The sequence below is a fragment of the Saccopteryx leptura genome, chromosome 3 (assembly GCF_036850995.1).
Source record: "Saccopteryx leptura isolate mSacLep1 chromosome 3, mSacLep1_pri_phased_curated, whole genome shotgun sequence".
In the NCBI taxonomy this organism is placed as follows: domain Eukaryota; kingdom Metazoa; phylum Chordata; class Mammalia; order Chiroptera; family Emballonuridae; genus Saccopteryx; species Saccopteryx leptura.
This window is the reverse complement of record NC_089505.1, coordinates 189,441,834-189,451,548: the sequence shown is the minus strand read 5'-3', so window position 1 is coordinate 189,451,548 and position 9,715 is coordinate 189,441,834. Positions and strand designations below refer to the sequence as shown.

General features: G+C 39.2%; 1 non-coding gene across 1 annotated transcript; it reads left to right on the top strand.

The window, feature by feature from the left end:
• The first annotated feature begins 7,576 nt into the window (after positions 1-7,576).
• TRNAT-AGU (transfer RNA threonine (anticodon AGU)) lies at positions 7,577-7,652 on the top strand. Its single transcript has one exon. It is a non-coding gene; the product is annotated as a tRNA-Thr (tRNA).
• Positions 7,653-9,715: the final 2,063 nt, after the last annotated feature.

The following is a 9,715-nucleotide window of genomic DNA, read 5'->3' as shown; positions in this document are numbered from 1 at the left end:
CTTAACTCTCACTCTCTCCTCTTTTGTTTTTTTTTTGTTTTGCATTATTTTGTTTTTTTCTCTTCCTTTTTTTTTCCTTCATTTTTCTCTTTTTCTTATTTTTTCCTTTCCATTAGTTTTTTCTTTTCTCGTTTTACTTTTCCTCCCATTTAATCCTCAATCACGAACAAATTAGTTAATTTGGTACTCAAGGTTTTTTCTTGGTTTTATTTTTCTTTCTCGCTTTTGTTTTTTTGTTTGTTTGTTTGTTTGTTTATTTTTGTGGCATTTTGGGTACTTTTTACATTGCTTTTTAACTCACTAGCATTCCTCCCAACCCAAGGTCTCCATTGTATTTAGTCTTCACTCCACTTAATACAACAGATTTTTACTTATTCTTTTTATTTTTTTCTTTATTATTCTTTTTTTTTCTCCTTTTTTCTGGTTCCCTCTTATCCCTCTCATTATATCTCTTAGTTGACCATCACTTACAAGCAAATCATCTTATGCTTGTTTAAGATTTTCTTCCTTGTTTTTTTTTTTTTTTCTTGCATTCAGTAGGTCCCTACTCCCTTTTTTTGCCCCTTGAACTCTTCACCCCAAATCAGGCCCTCCATTATAGGCAGTTTTTGTTCCATTTAGCATAATATAATTCACAGGTCATCACGATATTTCCCTGAGGAGGGGAGAGGAGGGAAAGAGATGAAAGAAAAAAAGGGGGAAATAATAAACTATTACTGTCTGTTTTTTTTTGTGGGGTGTTTTACCTTTTTTTTTTCTTTTTACTCTTTATTAATTCTAATTAGTGCTATCAACAAGACCACCCTCAGATGCCAATAAGAAAGAGGAAATCGAATATTATGGATACAAAAGAAAGAGAGGTAACAAAAATAGATGTGGAAAAATCTATGGAGAAAAGACTTAACATATTGGAAGCCTTGGAGCTAAATGACAGAGAATTTAAAATAGAAATCTTAAAAATACTCAGAGATATACAAGAAAACACAGAAAGGCAATTTAGGGAGATCAGAAAACAACTCAATGAACACAAAGAATATATTACCAAGGAAATTGAAACTATAAAAACAAATCAAACAGAAATGAAAAACTCAATTCATGAGTTGAAAAACGAGGTAACAAGCTTAGCTAACAGAACAGCCCAGATAGAAGATAGGATTAGTGAAATAGAAGACAAACAACTTGAGGCACAACAGAGAGAAGAAGAAAGAGACTCAAAAATAATAAAAAACGAGAAAGCCCTACAGGAATTGTCTCACTCCATCAGAAAGAATAACATAAGAATAATAGGTATATCAGAGGGAGAAGAGAAAGAAAATGGAATGGAGAATATACTCAAACAAATAATAGACGAGAACTTCCCAAGCCTGTGGAAAGAACTAAAGCCTCAAATTCAAGAAGCAAACAGAACACCAAGTTTTCTTAACCCCAACAAACCCACTCCAAGGCACATCATAATAAAGATGACACAAACCAATAACAAAGAAAAAATTCTCAACGCAGCCAGGGAAAAGAAGAGTACAACATATAAAAGAAGGCCTATTAGATTATCATCAGATTTCTCAGCAGAAACTCTACAAGCTAGAAGAGAGTGGACCCCAATATTTAAAGCCCTGAAAGAGAGGAACTTTCAGCCAAGAATACTATACCCATCAAAGCTATCATTCAAGTATGAAGGAGATATAAAAACATTCACAAATACAGAAAAAATGAAAGAATTTATCAACAGAAAGCCCCCACTCCAGGAAATACTAAAGGGGGTTTTCCAACCAGATTCAAAGAACAAAAGAAAACAACACCACAAGTAACAGCTCCACCAAGAACACAATAAAACCAAACTTAAACTGTGACAACAAAGAAAAAAAAGGGGGGAGAGGATGGAGATGAACAGTAGCAAAGGACGATGAAGTGCAGAAATACTCATAAGATAGGGTACTACAATGAATATGGTAGGTACCCTTTTCATTACATAATGGTAACCACCCTTGAAAAAACCACCACAAAAACACTTGACTTAAAAAAGGTAGCAACTGAGGAAAGAAGTATGGAACACAAACAAACAAAAACAAATGATAGAAAAACAAAAGAGAAGAATCAAAAAAGATACAAAACTAACAGAATGCAATTTATAAAATGGCAGTAGGGAACCCACAAGTGTCAATAATTACACTAAATGTAAATGGATTAAACTTACCAATAAAAAGACACAGAGTAGCAGAATGGATTAAAAAAGAAAATCCAACTATATGCTGCCTATAAGAAACACATCTAAGCAACAAGGATAAAAACAAATTCAAAGTGAAAGGCTGGAAAACAATACTCCAAGCAAACAACACCCCAAAAAAAGCAGGTGTAGCAATACTCATATCTAATAATGCTGACTACAAGACAGAAAAAGTACTCAGAGACAAAAATGGTCATTTCATAATGATTAAGGGGAAGTTGAATCAAGAAGACATAACAATCCTTAATATATATGCACCAAACCAAGGAGCACCAAAATATATAAGACAGCTACTTATTGACCTTAAAACAAAAACCAACAAAAATACAATCATACTTGGAGACTTCAATACACCGCTGACGGCTCTAGATCGGTCATCCAAACAGAGAATCAACAAAGACATAGTGGCCTTAAACGAAATACTAGAACACCTGGATATGATAGACATCTACAGGACACTTCATCCCAAAGCGACAGATTATACATTTTTCTCTAGTGTACATGGAACATTCTCAAGAATTGACCATATGTTGGGCCACAAAGACAATATCAGCAAATTTAGAAAAATTGAAATTGTACCAAGCATATTTTCTGATCATAAAGCCTTGAAACTAGAATTCAACTGCAAAAAAGAGGGGGAAAAACCCACAAAAATGTGGAAACTAAACAACATACTTCTAAAAAATGAATGGGTCAAAGAAGAAATAAGCGCAGCGATCAAAAGATATATACAGACAAATGAAAATGAAAATACGACATACCAGAATCTCTGGGATGCAGCAAAAGCAGTAATAAGAGGAAAGTTCATATCACTTCAGGCCTATATGAACAAACAAGAGAGAGCCGAAGTAAACCACTTAACTTCACACCTTAAGGAACTAGAAAAAGAAGAACAAAGACAACCCAAAACCAGCCGAAGAAAGGAGATAATAAAAATCAGAGCAGAAATAAATGAAATAGAGAACAGAAAAACTATAGAAAAAATCAATAAAACAAGGAGCTGGTTCTTTGAAAAGATCAACAAAATTGACAAACCCTTGGCAAGACTCACCAAGGAAAAAAGGCACAGGACTCAAATAAACAAAATCTAAAATGAAAGAGGAGAGATCACCACAGACATCATAGATATACAAAGAATTATTGTAGAATACTATGAAAAATTATATGCCACCAAATACAACAATCTAGAAGAAATGGATAAATTCCTAGAACAATACAACCTTCCTAGACTGAGTCATGAAGAAGCAGAAAGCCTAAACAGACCAATCAGCAGGGAGGAAATAGAAAAAACTATTAAAAACCTCCCCAAAAATAAAAGTCCAGGCCCAGACGGTTATACTAGTGAATTCTATCAAACATTCAAAGAAGACTTGGTTCCTATTCTACTCAAAGTCTTCCAAAAAATTGAAGAAGAAGCAATACTTCCAAACCCATTTTATGAGGCCAACATAACCCTCATACCAAAACCTGGCAAGGATGGCACAAAGAAAGAAAACTACAGACCAATATCTCTAATGAATACAGATGCTAAAATACTAAACAAAATACTTGCAAACCGAATACAACAACATATTAAAAAAATAATACATCATGATCAAGTGGGATTCATTTCAGAATCTCAAGGATGGTTCAACATACGCAAAACGGTTAACGTAATACACCATATCAACAAAACAAAAACCACATGATCTTATCAATAGATGCAGAAAAGGCTTTTGATAAAATACAACACAATTTTATGTTTAAGACTCTCAACAAAATGGGTATAGAAGGAAAATATCTCAACATGATAAAGGCCATATATGATAAACCATCAGCCAACATCCTATTAAATGGCATAAAACTGAGGACTTTCTACCTTAAATCAGGAACAAGACAGGGTTGTCCACTCTCTCCACTCTTATTTAACGTGGTGCTAGAAGTTCTGGCCAGAGCAATCAGACAAGACAAAGAAATAAAAGGCATCCATATCGGAAAAGAAGAAGTAAAGGTATCACTTTTTGCTGATGATATGATCCTATACATCGAAAACCCGAAGGACTCCACAAAAAGATTATTAGAAACAATAAACCAATACAGTAAGGTCACAGGATACAAAATTAACATACAAAAGTCCATAGCCTTTCTATATGCCAACAATGAAATATTAGAAAACGAACTCAAAAAAATAATCCCCTTCACGATTGCAACAACAACAAAAAAATACCTAGGAATAAACATAACAAAGAATGTAAAAGACCTATATAACGAAAACTACAAGGCATTATTAAGAGAAATAGAAAAAGACACAATGAGATGGAAAAATATTCCTTGTTCTTGGATAGGAAGAATAAATATAATTAAAATGGCCATATTACCCAAAGCAATATATAAATTTAATGCAATTCCCATCAAAATTCCTATGAGATTTTTTAAAGAAATGGAACAAAAAATCATCAGATTTATATGGAACTATAAAAAAACCCGAATAGCCAAAACAATCCTAAGGAAAAAGAATGAAGCTAGGGGCATTACAATACCTGACTTTAAACTATATTATAGGGCCACGATAATCAAAACAGCATGGTATTGGCAGAAAAATAGACACTCAGACCAATGGAACAGAATAGAAAGCCCAGAAATAAAACCACATATATATGGTCAAATAATCTTTGATAAAGGGGCCAACAACACACAATGGAGAAAAGAAAGCCTCTTCAACAAATGGTGTTATGAGAACTGGAAAGCCACATGCAAAAGAATGAAACTTGACTACAGCCTGTCCCCGTGTACTAAAATTAATTCAAAATGGATCAAAGACCTAAATATAAGACCTGAAACAATAAAGTACATAGAAGAAGACATAGGTACTAAAATCATGGACCTGGGTTTTAAAGAATATTTTATGAACTTGACTCCAATGGCAAGAGAAGTGAAGGCAAAGATAAATGAATGGGACTACATCAGACTAAAAAGTTTTTGCTCAGCAAGAGAAACTGATATCAAAATAAACAGACAGCCAACTAAATGGGAAATGATATTTTCAAACAACAGCTCAGATAAGGGCCTAATATCCAAAATTTACAAAGAACTCATCAAACTCAACAACAAACAAACAAACAATCCAATAAAAAAAGGGGAGGAGGACATGAACAGACACTTCTCCCAGGAAGAAATACGAATGGCCAACAGATATATGAAAAGATGCTCAGCTTCATTAGTTATTAGAGAAATGCAAATCAAAACTACAATGAGATACCACCTCACCCCTGTTAGATTAGCTATTATCAACAAGACGGGTAATAGCAAATATTGGAGAGGCTGCGGAGTAAAGGGAACTCTCATCCACTGTTGGTGGGACTGTAAAGTAGTATAACCATTATGGAGGAAAGTATGGTGGTTCCTCAAAAAACTGCAAAGAGAACTACCTTATGACCCAGCAATCCCTCTATTGGGTATATACCCCAAAACCTCAGAAACATTGATACGTAAAGACACATGTAGCCCCATGTTCATTGCAGCACTGTTCACAGTGGCCAAGACATGGAAACAACCAAAAAGCCCTTCAATAGAAGACTGGATAAAGAAGATGTGGTACATATACACTATGGAATACTACTCAGCCATAAGAAATGATGATATCAGATCATTTACAGCAAAATGGTGGGATCTTGATAACATTATACGGAGTGAAATAAATAAATCAGAAAAACACAAGAACTACATGATTCCATACATTGGTGGAACATAAAAACGGGACAAAGAGACATGGACAAGAGTGTGGTGGTTACCAGGGGTGGGGGGAGGGAGGACATAGTAGGGAGGGAGGGAGAGAGTTAGGGGGAGGGGGAGGGGCACAGAGAACTAGAAAGAGGGAGGCGGAGGACAGTCTGACTTTGGGCGAGGGGTATGCAACATAATTTAATGACAAAATAACCTAGACATGTTTTCTTTGAATATATGTACCCTGATTTATTAATGTCATCCCATTATCATTAATAAAAATTTATTTAAAAAAACCAGAGATGGTAGCCCCTGTGTCCACAAGAAATAGATGGACTTACCCACTTGTTGCAGCATACCCTGGGTTTTCTGAGTCCAGGTCATGTCCTAGGAGTTTGAGGGATGCATCCACCTGGCTGAATTGGCCTTCCCATTTGGGCAGCTTGTCCTCCACATAGAGGCGCTGAGGAAAAACTTATTGCCCAAAGGGGCATTCGCTTTGCCAGTGCCCGGGCTGCTTGCAGTCAGGGCAGGGCTCAGTAGGCAACTGCTGGTACCAGGTGCCCTGCTTGCCACACTTAAAGCAAGTTGCTGGTGCGGTTTCTCTTTGTGGCTTGGGTTTGGGTCAGGCACTTCCTTTGCCTTGTCTCTGTTGTTCTGCTGGCCCTCAGGGTTGCCACAAGAGCTGGGGTCTGGAGCATTACCTTCTGCTGCATGTGGGCCTGGTGAACAGCCTTGGCCTGTTTCTACTAGTTGGGACCATTAAAAACTTTAAATGCCATGTTCACAGGTCCCGAATAGGGGTTTGGGGGGGGCGGTTGAGAATAAGAGAAGGAGGGCTTGCACGGAGCCTGGCACCCAGATCCCGCAGGAAATACTGGAGCCAAAGGCAGGACAGGGCCAGAACTTCCTTCAAGATAATTGGGGTTGGACGTCCTGAAAACTGGTGTAAGAGCCAATGCCAGGCTGAGAATGGCCTGACGGGGGAGGGACTTAAGAACACAGTGGAGAAGGGGGGGGCCCCTGACCAGCAGGGGAGGAGAAAGAGAGATGACAGTGGTCAATAAGAAACAAGATTTTGCGAAGGGAGGGGAGGGGGCTCTCAGAGGAAAGAGACTCGAGCACAAAAGAGGTCTGCAGAGGGACCAGAGAAAAGTTCCGAGAGAGGGGCGCCCATGGGGGTCAGACAGGAGGGAGAGAGAGTTGGGAGTCCACGGAGAAAGAAAGATTAGGAGTGGAGGTTTTAGGTGAGGTTTCTCTGGCCAGAAAAAGGCCTGCACAGTGGAACAGGCGACACAGAGATTAAGGATGGGTGCACAAATAATTAGAAGTCATGTATGTAAGAGATCTCCAATCAATTCCCAGATTTTTTGGCGATAGTTAAACCGATGAGGGTGTTAAAACCGAAAGTCCCTTCAGGAGGCCAATTCAGTGAGTTCTGAGGCCTGGCCACAGCAGAGAAGAAGAACAGTTTCTTCTTCTTTAAGGAGGGAGATTCCTGTGCCCCCACAGCTGCCCTCAGTCTTCAGAGTGGTCAGATTTGAGTATCAGCATTCTAAAACTCAAGCTCTGGCCACGGATGGAAAAGGTAAAGTGGATTTGCTTGGGACGTCTCCACAAGCACACGTACTCAGAACAGAAAGACTTCCCTGGGCCCTGGCTGGTTGGCTCAGTGGTAGAGCGTCGGCCTAGTGTGCGGAGGACCCGGGTTCGATTCCCGGCCAGGGCACACAGGAGAAGCTCCCATTTGCTTCTCCACCCCTCCGCCGCGCCTTCCTCTCTGTCTCTCTCTTCCCCTCCCGCAGCCAAGGATCCATTGGAGCAAAAATGGCCCGGGCGCTGGGGATGGCTCTGTGGTCTCTGCCTCAGGCACTAGAGTGGCTCTGGTCGCAACATGGTGACGCCCAGGATGGGCAGACCATCGCCCCCTGGTGGGCAGAGCGTCGCCCCATGGTGAGCGGGCCGGGTGGATCCCGGTTGGGCACATGCGGGAGTCTGTCTGACTGTCTCTCCCTGTTTCCAGCTTCAGAAAAATGCAAAAAAAAAAAAAAAAAAAAAAGAAAGACTTCCCTGAGGTAGCTATGGTTTCGGACAGGGAGTCTCGCGGAAAGAACTGAGGGGAAGGCTGAGGCAGGGGACTTACCGCACCATGCACTGAAGTGGGTGGAAGGTCGGAGGTCCTGGTTCTTTCTCGGAGGGGATGGGGAAGAGGAGCGGTCCTTGCAGACTTCTAACTCCTCCCTGGTTTTCAGCACCAAAATGTAAGGTACTTTTCCCCACCGAGAAGGAAGGAAGGGGCCAGAGCCACGAAGTGTGGAATAGTAAAAGGCTTTATTGAGTACAGAGCACGCATCCTGCCCGGCAAGGTTCCCTGGCTCCAAGAAAAGATGGAGGCCAGGGAAGTCGCAAGGCGTGACCCATGTGGGAGATATTTAAAGGGTCCCTAGGGTGGTTGAGCTAATATGACGTGGTGAAATCTCACTGGCTGGCAGACAGTTGCTTTTTTCCAAACGGTTCCTGCGAAGTTTCTTAGTTTCTTTTGGCGCACTTGGTTGTGGGCGGTCCCAGCCAAAGTTCGTGGGTCTGGCCTTTCCCTATTATCCACAGACCTTACAATACGGTCTCTGCTAAAGCTACTCTACTCAGTCACTGTAGTTTGAACATAACCACAGACAATGAATAAAGAAATAAGAATATTCTAATACAATTTTATTTACAAACACAAAGGACTGAATTTGGGCCATGAGCTGTAGTTTTCCAACCCCTGCCCTAGAAGATTTACCGAAAGAAATCCCTTAATATTAGATAACATTATGTCACGATTAAGGCTTAGTGCCTTAGGTGGCTTTCAGTGTCATCCCTTTTTGAAAGTTACATATCTGACATGAAAAAGTTTTGCAGTATTAAGTTCTCAGGTTTCAGAGCCTGTAAAATGTGATTTATAATGACCTTGTGCAAACTGCTTAATCTCTAAGCATTGGTTTTCTCATCTGTAAAATGAGGATAACATCTATTTCATGAGATGGTTGTAAGAGTTATGAGTTTTTATTGTTGATAGCTTATTTTATTTACATCACTTTGTTTACCTGGATTTTGACTCTGTCATAAGTGTTGAGTATAAAATTTTTTATTCAGAGTTTTTCTAGTCTGTTTTATTTGGCTGTCACTTAAGTAGAAATTTGTTGTAAATATTTTAGATAAGAAACATCACCACTAATTTCCACCTCCTCAAACCTCTTCATTCTATCTTAATCTTCTAGGTCCAATAAAAATTTTTGGTCTTAATGCAGAAGTTTCCCATAACTAGTGATAATGTCTTTCAAAGAGTTTAATTAGCTTCACTTCTTTGGTTCTTTAACATTGCAAACAATTAAAATCAAATCCTCATTTGAGATCTTCCTTTGAGTGAGCTACTACACTGATATGTGACAAGTTGAGATGGAACCATAGAACATAGGATCATTTTTGTAAAAGCAAAACTGGCTTTTGTTGGTGTACGGATTACAACTGCCTTCTTTGCACTTAAGCCTGCCTGGATGAAAATAATAGACAAATGAAGATACTCATGCTTTCTAGAATGGCTGGAGATTTGGTAGCCACACTCTGCCCAGCGCCTGGTGAAGTGAAGTTGGTTCCACTCAGCTGGATAGAAACTTGCCACATCTGTTTCTTATAATCCTGCAATGTGATGGAGGCTGCAAGGAGAATCAGTCCTAATGAATAAAGGAAACCCAACTCCCCTTTCATTCTTATTAAGGATATCTCTTTCATTCAGCATTGGGAATCACTGCA